Below are 11,004 nucleotides of genomic sequence, written 5' to 3'. Positions count from 1 at the left end.
TCTAGGTACCCTGTTAGCCCTGAATCCTCTAAAGATGGTGAATTGGCAACAAACCATTGAGAAACTCAAGAAACGATTAGCAAACAGGTCCTTCTGATCCCTGAATATAGTAGGAAGAGCAGTTCTGCTCAAAGTGGTCTTACAAGCAATCCCAATCTACCCACTTTTAGCAACGACAACCCCCAAAGGTGCATGTGCCAAAATGGTGGAGATTCTCAAAAAATTCCTCTGGGGAGGACCGAAGCAACAAAACAAATGGGCTCTGATATCCTGGAAGGGCCTAGTAAGGAGTAAAGAAGAAGGGGGATTGGGATTCAAAGATCCATACACCCTGAACCAAGTAATGGGGGCGAAGCTCTGGTGGAGATGGATGATGGGAGGAGGAGACCTATGGAAAAGAATCTGGACGCAAAAATACAACATGCCCACAACAACAGAAGAAATCTTAAGACTTGAGGAAACACCAAGAGGCTCTACAATATGGAACCTGGCCAGTCAAAATAGAGACATAGTATCCAAGCATGTCTTCTGGGAAATTCGGAACGGAAATTCAACCAAATTCTAGGAAGAAGCTTGGCAACAAAGGGAGAAAATGAATGAGGTGCAGGGTCTCAGAAACACATGCCAGAGGGCAAAAGAGGAAGGACTGAATTATGTAAGTGAGTTCTGGAATGAAGAAAGCCAGGAGGAGTCTTGGAGAACTTGGAAGAATCCAGAAGCGTGGGATAGACATATTGACATAGAACAAAGAGAGTTGTATATAAGAGAAATGAAGTCAAGGAGAATAGCTATCAGAACAGGTCCAGATATACTGAGATGGGGTCATTCAACGAAGGGAACCTTCACGATCAAAGAAGCCTACCAACTCACCACGCAGCAGGAACAAGACGAACTGGCACCCCTATGGAAACAAATATGGCAGAGGAACTGGTGGCCAAAAGTGACTCATTTTCTATGGCTTGTATGTAAAGGACGCATTCTGACATGGGATCAGCTTCAAAAGCGTGGATTCCAAGGCCCCCCCAAATGCTGCCTATGCAAGTAGGACCAAGAAACACAAGAACATCTTCTGAATTCTTGTCCTCTAGCCCAGCAGCAATGGGAAGAAATCATAAGACTCTTTGGGGGGACAAATAGAGATCCTCATAACATCAAAGAAACTATTAAACAATGGGGGCGAGGTCAATTCACGAGCCCGATGGTTAGAAGAGCCTGGAGTCTAGTGGTAGGCATGAATATGTGGATGATATGGAAAGAAAGAAACAGGAGAATATTTCAAAACAAAGAGATGCCTCCAGAGCTGGTCTGGAAAAGAACCCAAAGTCATATAAGAGAGACTATTTTATTGGAAACTTGGAACCATGAGGATTGGAAAACGACACCTGAGGAAGAAAAGATCCTGACCAAACTTAATTTAGAACAGGGAATGGTTTCTCCCCAGAGGTGGAAAGTGCCTGAAACAAACAGCCAGAGCCCTATCCATTTCTCTCGCCCCTCTGAAGGTTTCATCAAACTAAATTTTGATGGGGCCTCCAAAGGAAACCTAGGGCCAGCAGGGCTCAGAGGCATTTTTCGGGATGGCCAAGGGTAGACAAGATGGGTGTATGCAGACCATGGAGGTATCATGAGCAATAATGAAGCAGAACTAATGGCAGTTTATCAAGGATTAAGAATAGCGATAAGAAATGGATACAACAACCTGGAAATAGAGGGCAATTCCAAACTGGTGATAGATATGATTAGGAAACTCAATAATGGTAAGACTTGGGAAAAAGTGGCGAAAAGCTGGAGGACGGCTAGCCTAATCTAGGATCTGGAAACCCTCATAAAGAGAATTGATTATAAGATCATAAAACATGTCAGAAGGGATGGTAACAAAGCAGCAGATTTCCTAGCTAATTGGGGAAGTAATGAACAAGGTGGCAAGCTGGATAGTATATGGCCGACACATTTTGAGGAGCCCAGATTGGAGCCCCTCAAAACAATCATTACCCAAGATTACCATGAGGACACGACCTCAAGTTAGCAGATATAGGTGGCCCCCGATCGGGGTGAGGGAAGTGGAGAGTACGACCAGAATGACAGCGCAGGGGAGAGGTTGGCCAGGCCGGCCACCAACTACCCTCATAATAATTCAAAGGGACGCGGTGGCATCCTGCATGCCTGAGGGAATTCTGAGGCAACGAGGTGACAGGAGAGTGGGGGAAGAGGAAGGAGGAAATGGCGGCGGAAGTGGGATGGGACGCAGGACAGGTGGGAAAGGGTTAATGAAGGTGGCTAAGGGGGAAAGAAAGATCAGTATGCAGCGAAGGAAGGTGGAGAATGGAGCTGAGCAGGAGTCGGATTCTTCAGCGGTCGAGCGAAAGTCCGGGTATGTTTTCTTAGTATCAATTCCTGCATCTCTTTCGACCATTCATAGTATGTTGGAGGAGGGGGTGAGCTAGGAATTGCTGAGGGAAGGCCACATCTAAGTGGGTCTGCAATTTACCCTATTACGCACAGTAAGGTGGTGGAGGGGGGAAATATGGGAAATGTAGAGGAAGGGGTGGTTCAAAGTGGGGCAGAGGTTTGTATGGTAAGGAAGTGCGAGGACCAGAACAATGGCTTGCCGGGGTACTGTGAGAGCTGGGCAAAGGGGCAGCCTAAGGAAGTTAAGCATGCAATCTGGGTGGGGGATAGGACAACTGAGGGCCCACCCATGTCTAGCCCAAGGGGAGAGAGACCAGGGAGTATCCAGACCAACGGGAGAAACCGGAGTGGGGAGGGCAAGCCCAGCGACAAGGATATGCAGGCATTGGGGATAAGTGTAATTTCTGATAAACTAACTTTTGATGTTGATCATTGTAAACAGGCGGCTGTAGAGGGAAAGATGGCTCGCCTGGGCAGAGGAAGGGGTTGTGGAGGAAGAGGGCAGCAAAGCCAGCCAGGCAGAAACGAACCGACGACCTCCACACCAGTATATCAGAGGCGTAGTAAGAAAACCATGAGGACGACTGTGCAAGAGGCTACCTGTGCATACAAAGAAGGAACAGACGTTGACATTCGTCAGCTCATACAGGAAATGGAAGACAATGTCATGGAAGGAGACTCTGAGCCCGAGATGGAGGAATGGGGAGATATCATCCCCGACCCAAGGCACACCAGAGGAAGGATGACACTCTACAAGAAAGCCTTGCATGTGTACTGGGTGTTGAAGCACTTACTTGCTAGGGCGCTGGAGCAGGTGGCGGGCGAAATGGCAGAAATCACCCAAGGTATGCCAAATATCAAGAAAGATATGAAAAACCTGCAAATCATCATGATTATGCAAGACAGCAAGCTGGATGAAATCCAACAACAACTGAAGAAACTATCTCCAGCACCAGGGGACTCGGCGGCAACACTGGCAAATGTGGAAGACCGAAAGGATTAATTCATGTAGTTTATAGTCTACTTATTTTTGAGGATAGCATTTTCTTTTCAATAGTATTATGTTAGGTTGGAACATGATTAGTGACTTTTGTTGCGAGGTTTACTTAGCATGGATTGAAAGACTTATTAATTTTTTCTACTGGATGGCCTATAATAATTTCAGGTGGCCAACATACTTGGTTTCCCATATGGGCAAGTTGAGGCCACCAAAATGCTGTATATGGATCAACTTGATTTTATATAAATAGAAAAAGAAAGGCACCACCGCAGCGTACAAAAAAAAAATTCATCTAGAATTTTTATTATTTTTAGGGCTATTTTACACCTACAGTAGATTAGGTTGTAGGGATTTGGAATAGGGAAGTGAGTAAAATTTCCAAAGTTGAATACAAACACTAGAATATTATGATAGGGAGATAAATCTAGTTTTTTTCATTTTTTCTCTGGGAAGCTCCCTTTACAAAGGATTCAAGCACGAGATCATACCAAACCTAGTGAAGTGATCATACCCACTTCATTGTCTATGGTACAATGATTTACATGTACTAAAATGGTGTCGAAAGGTACTTGGGGTCACTTGAAAGTAAACCTCCAATTAACCATGTTGAGGAGCTTTCAAGGTGATTGAGCTTTGTTACTCTTCCCTTATGTGTACGTCCGATCTATGACTATCCCCCTAGGTAGAATTTTTCTAGTTGGTAACCTTAGTGACCATAATCCTAGGGCTATTACCTAAGGTGACAGCAGAAGGAAGGTCTTGCCATTCTTGGAACATACAATGACTAGACTCACTTGGAATTTTTGGAGGGTAATCTTCACTCAAGATGGCATAAGTGAAGTTACTTGCACTAGATTGTTTCATTAAGAAAGTTGTTAGTGTAACTGGTTCCACTCACTCTATATACAACCACTTTTCACTTTGATTTCTGTGACATTGGATTTCATTACCAATTAGTGATTTCATTGTGAAAATCTTGTTTACATGGTCTGAATCCTTAGATATTTTTAGCAGGTGTTAATTGTTTGTTTTTAATTTTTAGTGATTTTAGGTGTGGATTTTGATTTATTCAACTATTAATATTGATATTTAATTTATCTAAGTTGAATCTAATGGAAACAATACCGAAAGTTATTGATAAAGACCTCTGTTTTAATAAGAACACTAATCCTTTCCCTAATTTTGCAAATGTTAGTCCTCCTTATATGGTTACATTGTCGCTTCTCGGATTCACGATAGGTTTACCGATACGGATGTTCTCAACTTATTTAATTCAAAATTTTCCAATTGTACAACTCAACCGAGTTTTTCACCTCAACCGAGCTCACCATCTCAACATCACCAACCTACTGTTGACCCTTTATCTTCTTCATCCAACATTTCCTCCTTCCTTTCTTCCTCTTCACTTGGTAAAATCCTTGAGGCTAGTAACCAGGTGACTAAGAAGAAGAAGAAAGGGAAGAAGAATAAGAATCAAGATAAGAAATAAGTCAACCAACCAACCATGGTTATAGGTATTGGTAATGTTGAGGAAATTTTTAAAATGCATCGTAAGCCCAAATGCCCTTGCAATATTTGTAAGGGTGACCTCTTCCTTATCAATTTTCTCGGTATTAATAAGGTTTTGGAAGTATGGTCAAATAATTCTCATCAACTTACTATTGATCCATCAACCAATGATTCTCATAATTCAGGGAAAAAGATTAAGGTCAGGTTTCCTTGTATTTTATGCAAAGTGACTCATCATAGTCATCTTTTCCCTCACATGAATGAAGCCTCAATTTTTTTTGAAAATCTTACTATTTCATAGCGACAACTTCCAACTAATTACCATAAACTTTCTCCCCATCTACCATCAGTTGACGAATTGATTGATCCAAATCCAAGTACAGTCAATCCCACTCTTCCATTGGAGAGTGAAACATGTATCACTTATATTGATGAACTATTTTTTGATCAAGTGATTGAATCGATTCCATCTTCAATTGATCCCAATCTCCCTTTAGAGAGTGAACCTCATACTTCTCAGGTTCTTCATGTTACCTTAGATTCTTCTACACATGGGGGAATTTCATCTTTTTCTTTTGAAACCAATCCAAATAATCCAACTATTTATTTTGATTGGAGTAGACTAACAGAACCTTGTCTTCCTTCTTATTAATGTGAAGGCTTATGGTAAGAATGTGCGCGCACGAATGTAGATGAAGGTGCTTCTGTCAGTATTTTATCCTCAACTTCTTGGCAAGCTTTGGGTTCCACTCAGCTTGGGCCTCTTACACAAACTTTGTTAGCTTTTAACATAACTATTAGCAAGCCTTTAGGGGTTCTTCCTAAGTTACCTATTACTCTAGAAGGTAAAATTTCTTGTATTGATCTTATGGTAGTCCAAGGTCCCTTGGATTTCAATTTTCTCCTTCGGTGAGACTATTTCTATGCCATGAAAGTTGTCGTATCGACACTTTTTGTGTGTGATGTCCTTCCCTCCCAATGGAAACATTGTGACAGTGGATCATCTTTCATTCGTTGATATTGATTCGACTACCAGCCATCTGGAACCCCTCAAAGTTGCTTATCTGCAAGTGGTACCTACCCTTCCATGGGTTAATTATGTGGCAACCTATCCCACGTTTTTAGTTAGCGATGCAAGCGAGCCTCTCACTACGACTTCTTTTGACTTAGATCTAATAATTGACGTGGTCAAAACTTCAATGGGGGAGTTTGAATACGATTTTCTTATCCCTATTGATCCCCTTGACATGTGTTCCTTCGAAAGAACTGTTCTTCTATCTAATGAAGATCTTTTTGAAGCCATGATCAAGGGGTCTCCCTTGGCATGTGTTTCTTCCAAATGGAAGCCATGATCCAATACATAAGGATAGTTCTTTTACTATGTCAACCTCATTAAAAAATGAAACAAGTGTCGTGAGGATGGTTCTTTCATTGTGTCAACCTCATTAAAAAATGAAACAACTTTCTCATGAGGATGGTTCTTTTCTTGTGTCAACCTCATTAAAAAATGTAACACATTATATGGAGCATAGTTCTTTTCTTGTTTCAAGCTTGTTAAAAAATGAAGCAACACCCTTGAGGATAATTCTTTTACTATGTCAACCTTGTTAAAAAATGAAATAGGTTCTCTGAGGATCGTTCTTTTACTATGTCAACCTTGTTAAAAAATGAAACATCTCATTATGAGCATAGTTCTTTTCATGTGTCAAGCTCGTTAAAAAATGAAACAAATCCTCCCCTAATTGAGTCAAGTTTTTCATCTGATCTCGTAAACAAGCCTTCATTACATCCACCTATTAGTAACCTGTAGTCTACTTAGGTGAATGAAATGAGTTTTGGGGGGCATGTGCCCTTGTAGTCATTATGTTGGGGGCATGATAACTTATCTCAACCACAGTTTCCTCTTTGTTTCAATCTTGTGTAAAAATGAAACCACTCTCAAGCACAATTTTCTATTTCAAGCTTGTGTAAAAATGAAACCACCCTCAAGCACAATTTTTCTTTGTTTCAAGCTTGTGTAAAAATGAAACCTATCTCGAGTCCATTTCGGTTATATTTTCAAGACTGGTTAAACTCATTAAAATCTCGAGCTTCTTTTGGTATCTTTTCATGCTCGTAAAACGTACATGAAAATGTCAAGTTCTTTCTGTATTTTCTTGCTTGTTAATTAAATTTGAAAGTCTATGATTCAAGTATATTTTTATCACTTTTCCGAACTCATTAAAACTTACAAAAAATCAAAACGATGGAGTTCACTTTATGCCCTTTTCAGACTCCTTAAAAACAAAAAGATCGTTGAGTAATTGATTGTTTGAACTTGTAAAAGTAAATGAACAACCGTCCATTTAGTATAAGTTTACCCCTTTTACGGACTAAAGCATACTATTTACGAAAAAGGTATAAATTGAATAATCATGGTCAATAGAGATCTCTTTCGCATTATTTTATCCTTTTTTGGGCTTGAGATACTAAACTTATGAAAAATAACATTGTGGAGTTTTCTTATGTTTTTCTCTTGACTCCCTAAAAATGAAAATCATTGAGCTTTACTTTCTCCGGGCTCGTTAAAATTTTAATGTAAAAGAATTGAACGAGTTTCCTTTTCATGTATTTTAAAAATCTTTAAACATGAAAACAGCACTGAGTTACCCCTTTACTAGACTCGTAAAATTAAACAATATAGGATGTGTTAAGCATGACAATACCAACCACTCCTTCTTAAGGTTCGTTAGAAATACTTTGAAGGACCCATCAGAAGGATGAGCTTACAGGACAAGAATATGTTATCCTCCTCAAGCTTGTAAAAAATAAAGAGGTACTTGGCAGTAATGATGGGGGAAAAGTGTTGTTTTGTATTTTTAAAAGGAAGTATGTCACTCTTGAACATGACACTCAGTCATTTTCATGTCAGGGTTGGGAAACTCATTTGTTACTCAGTTAATCGAACCTCATTGAAAGTATTTAGTTGGTTTTGGGTATTATCTGAGTCAAATGTTTCCAAGTCATTTTGTTGTGTCACCAATATGTTCAAGAGAAGTCTAAACCTCAGTTCAAATTACCTTGAAATTTGTAGCTTTCAACCACGTCGGCCATCCCTATGTCAATCCTTGTAAAATATTATTCAAAACTTGACATTGATTTTCATCCCATAGGCCCTCCTATGACGGGTTGCTTCATATCGACTTCATCTCATTATATAAGAAGTTGATCTAGAAACCTTCAATACCTTTAGGCCTGCATGCATTAATTGTAGGTTTCTTTCCTTCGACGTTGAGTTCTCATCATTGGCCTTTGATCAAAAAATTCTATGAGTGTTTGACTTCAGATCATCTTTTCACACTCTATAGAATATACTGACAGGGCCTTGAGGACCATTGTCATTAATGGTGATTTCTCTCGTACTTATTAATGATTCACATCATTAACCAGTAATCAAGTAGTTTCTGCCATGTTTGACTTCAAGACATCTACTCACATGGTTTTTGGGTTGTGTTATATTCTTTCCACGACTAGCCCACGTAGTTAACCAGGGGGTTAGAAGGGGGCGGAGACCCCCCTTCATTGTGCCGATTGTGGGGTGTGGGGGCGTCACAGATCGTTTCAGGGGTGCAGGTAACCCCACTCTATGGGGTCCAAATTTTGGTTTTAGTCCCTATATTAGGTTGGGCAGACCTACCTATGGTTTTGTGCATGTTTTTCACACATGGTTTTGGACGTGATGGTTTTCAGTCCATGGTATTAGATGCTTTGGCATGTATAAATATGTATTGTAACATTGAAAGAATATAATGAAAAATCAAGCTGGTAATCTTGGTTTTGGGATCAAGGGGAAAACCTCTGTGTATATGTGTTTTATGTGTTATGCTCTCACATTGTTATTTTCCGTGTTCTAGATTTCGTATACAGGTAATTTCTGTACGGGGTTAAAACCTAAGTTTGGTATCAAAGTTGTTTTGGCTTCAAGGGAACGCCTTTGTTGCTAAGGAGTTTCGCTCGGGCCTGTGGTAGACCCTGTTCAGTGGGATATATGTGGGATCAATTCTGGTGGTGAAAGAAGATGGTGAGCACTGGAAAGATAGAGATCAAGAAATTTAATGGTCAGAGTTTTGAGTTATGGAAACTCAAGATGGAGGATCTGTTCGTGGATAAAGATCAGTGGGTCGTGGTAGATCCAGGTACTAAACCAATAGGAGTGTCCGATGGAGAATGGAAGAAGTCAAATCGGAAGGCTAAGAGCACAATACGATTGTGTGTCTCAAATTCAGTATTGTTGAATGTATTAGGGGAAGCTATGATGAAGGCTTTGTGGAACAAGTTAGGGACTTTGTACCAATCTAAGTCTCTAGTGAATAAACTCTTCCTATGGAAAAAGCTGTATAACCTGAGGATGAAAGATGGAGACTCGGTGATGGAGCATCTAAATGCATTTAATATTGTGGTAAGTTAGTTATTATCTGTTGATATTAAAATTTCAGATGAAGATAAGTGCATCATTTTATTGTGTTCTCTACTAGATTCATGGGATAGTTTGGTTTTTGCAATAGGTAGCAATGCAACTGCCTTGTAGTTTGATGAAATAGTCTCATCCTTGCTGATGGAGGAGATGAGATGGAAAAATATGGAGAGCCAAAATGGTGATGCCTTGTCTGTACGAGGATGGTCCCAGAACAAAAACAAAAACAAGTCATTGAGTGGGAGATCTAAATCTAGAGGAAGATCTAAATCTCCAGGAAAACCTGTTAAGGTGGTGTGCTAGAAATGCAGAAAGGAAGGGCACTACAAAAGGGACATTAAATCTAAAGCTCCTGATAAAGGAAAGGGATCTGATGATGCTCATTCTACAAAAGCGAAAACCACCTCAGATGAAGGTGGGGATGTGTACTTGGCTTATTCAAGTACACATGTAGATCATGAGGCATGGTTGATTGACTCAGGTGCATCCTTTCACTTCACTCCCCATAGAGAGTGGTTCTGCGAGTATGAGAAATATGATGGTGGTGATATATTCTTGGGGGATGACAGGAAGGCTAGAATCGTTGGTCACAGAAAAGTAAAGTTGAAGTTGCAAGGTGGAAGGGTTAGAACACTTCCAGGTGTTCTACATATTTCTGCATTAGCCAGAAATATGATTTCTATGAGCAAGCTGGATGATGTAGGTGTAAAAACAATGTAAGAGAAGGATACCTGCAAGATGGTTTGGGGGACACTGGTATTGATGGGGGGAGTTTGGATTAGAACTCTATACAATCTACAAGGTAGAACTATTGTTGATGGGTGCAACAATTCTGTGATTCCTGAAAGTGGAGCAGAAAATCTAGTGGTCTCTAGAGAGAAGACCATGTTGTGTCCTCAAAGGCTTGGACATATTGGAGAGAAGGGCCTTCGAATATTTCATGGTAAATGTATGGTAGAAGGTATGAGTAATAGCTCTTTGGATTTTGATTTCTATGAAAATTATGTTTGTGGGTTACTGTTATCCACAATTTCAATTACCTCAAAATCTATTTGTGTGCTTGCACCTTCGATGTCCATTATAACTCCTTGCAGTCTCCCCATGGGCAAGATCTTCTTTTGGTTCGCCATCCGTAATTGGATAGGAGACAATTATAGTGCGGGCCTGCCCATGCGCTCCCAGGTCTATTTAGGTAGCACATTCACATCTGACCCAAAGTCTAGAACGACCTGATCCATCTCATAATCACCAATCTAGGCAGTCAACCGCATTTAATGCCTAGTGCACAAAGCATGCTTGCCTAGTTTCCGGACCATGTGCGGTTCACTCGACCCTGCACACCTAGTCATCAAATCTTGCAATCCCTTAACTACTTTAGTGTCTTGTAGTAGCTTCATGAATGTCTCTAAAAAGGTAGTTAGCATAGAAGTGTCCATTTCCTACTCAGTTTGATCCTTGCTACTGGAAGTAGAAGCCTCCGCGAAGCTCTTCTTAGCTTCCATAAATGTTTCCTTCGCGCATTCCAAATCAAACTCAAGTTGCTTTGTAGGGGCCTTGCGAACCCATGTATCCTCCTCAGGTTGCTTCCCCTTATCTTTTCCTATAGTTGCACCACTTTTGAGCACCATGTTCA

This window comes from Pinus tabuliformis, chromosome 7 (assembly GCF_031772625.1).
Source record: "Pinus tabuliformis cultivar Carrire ecotype Pingquan chromosome 7, CPIR1, whole genome shotgun sequence".
NCBI lineage: Eukaryota > Viridiplantae > Streptophyta > Pinopsida > Pinales > Pinaceae > Pinus > Pinus tabuliformis.
This window is presented reverse-complemented; position numbering follows the sequence as displayed.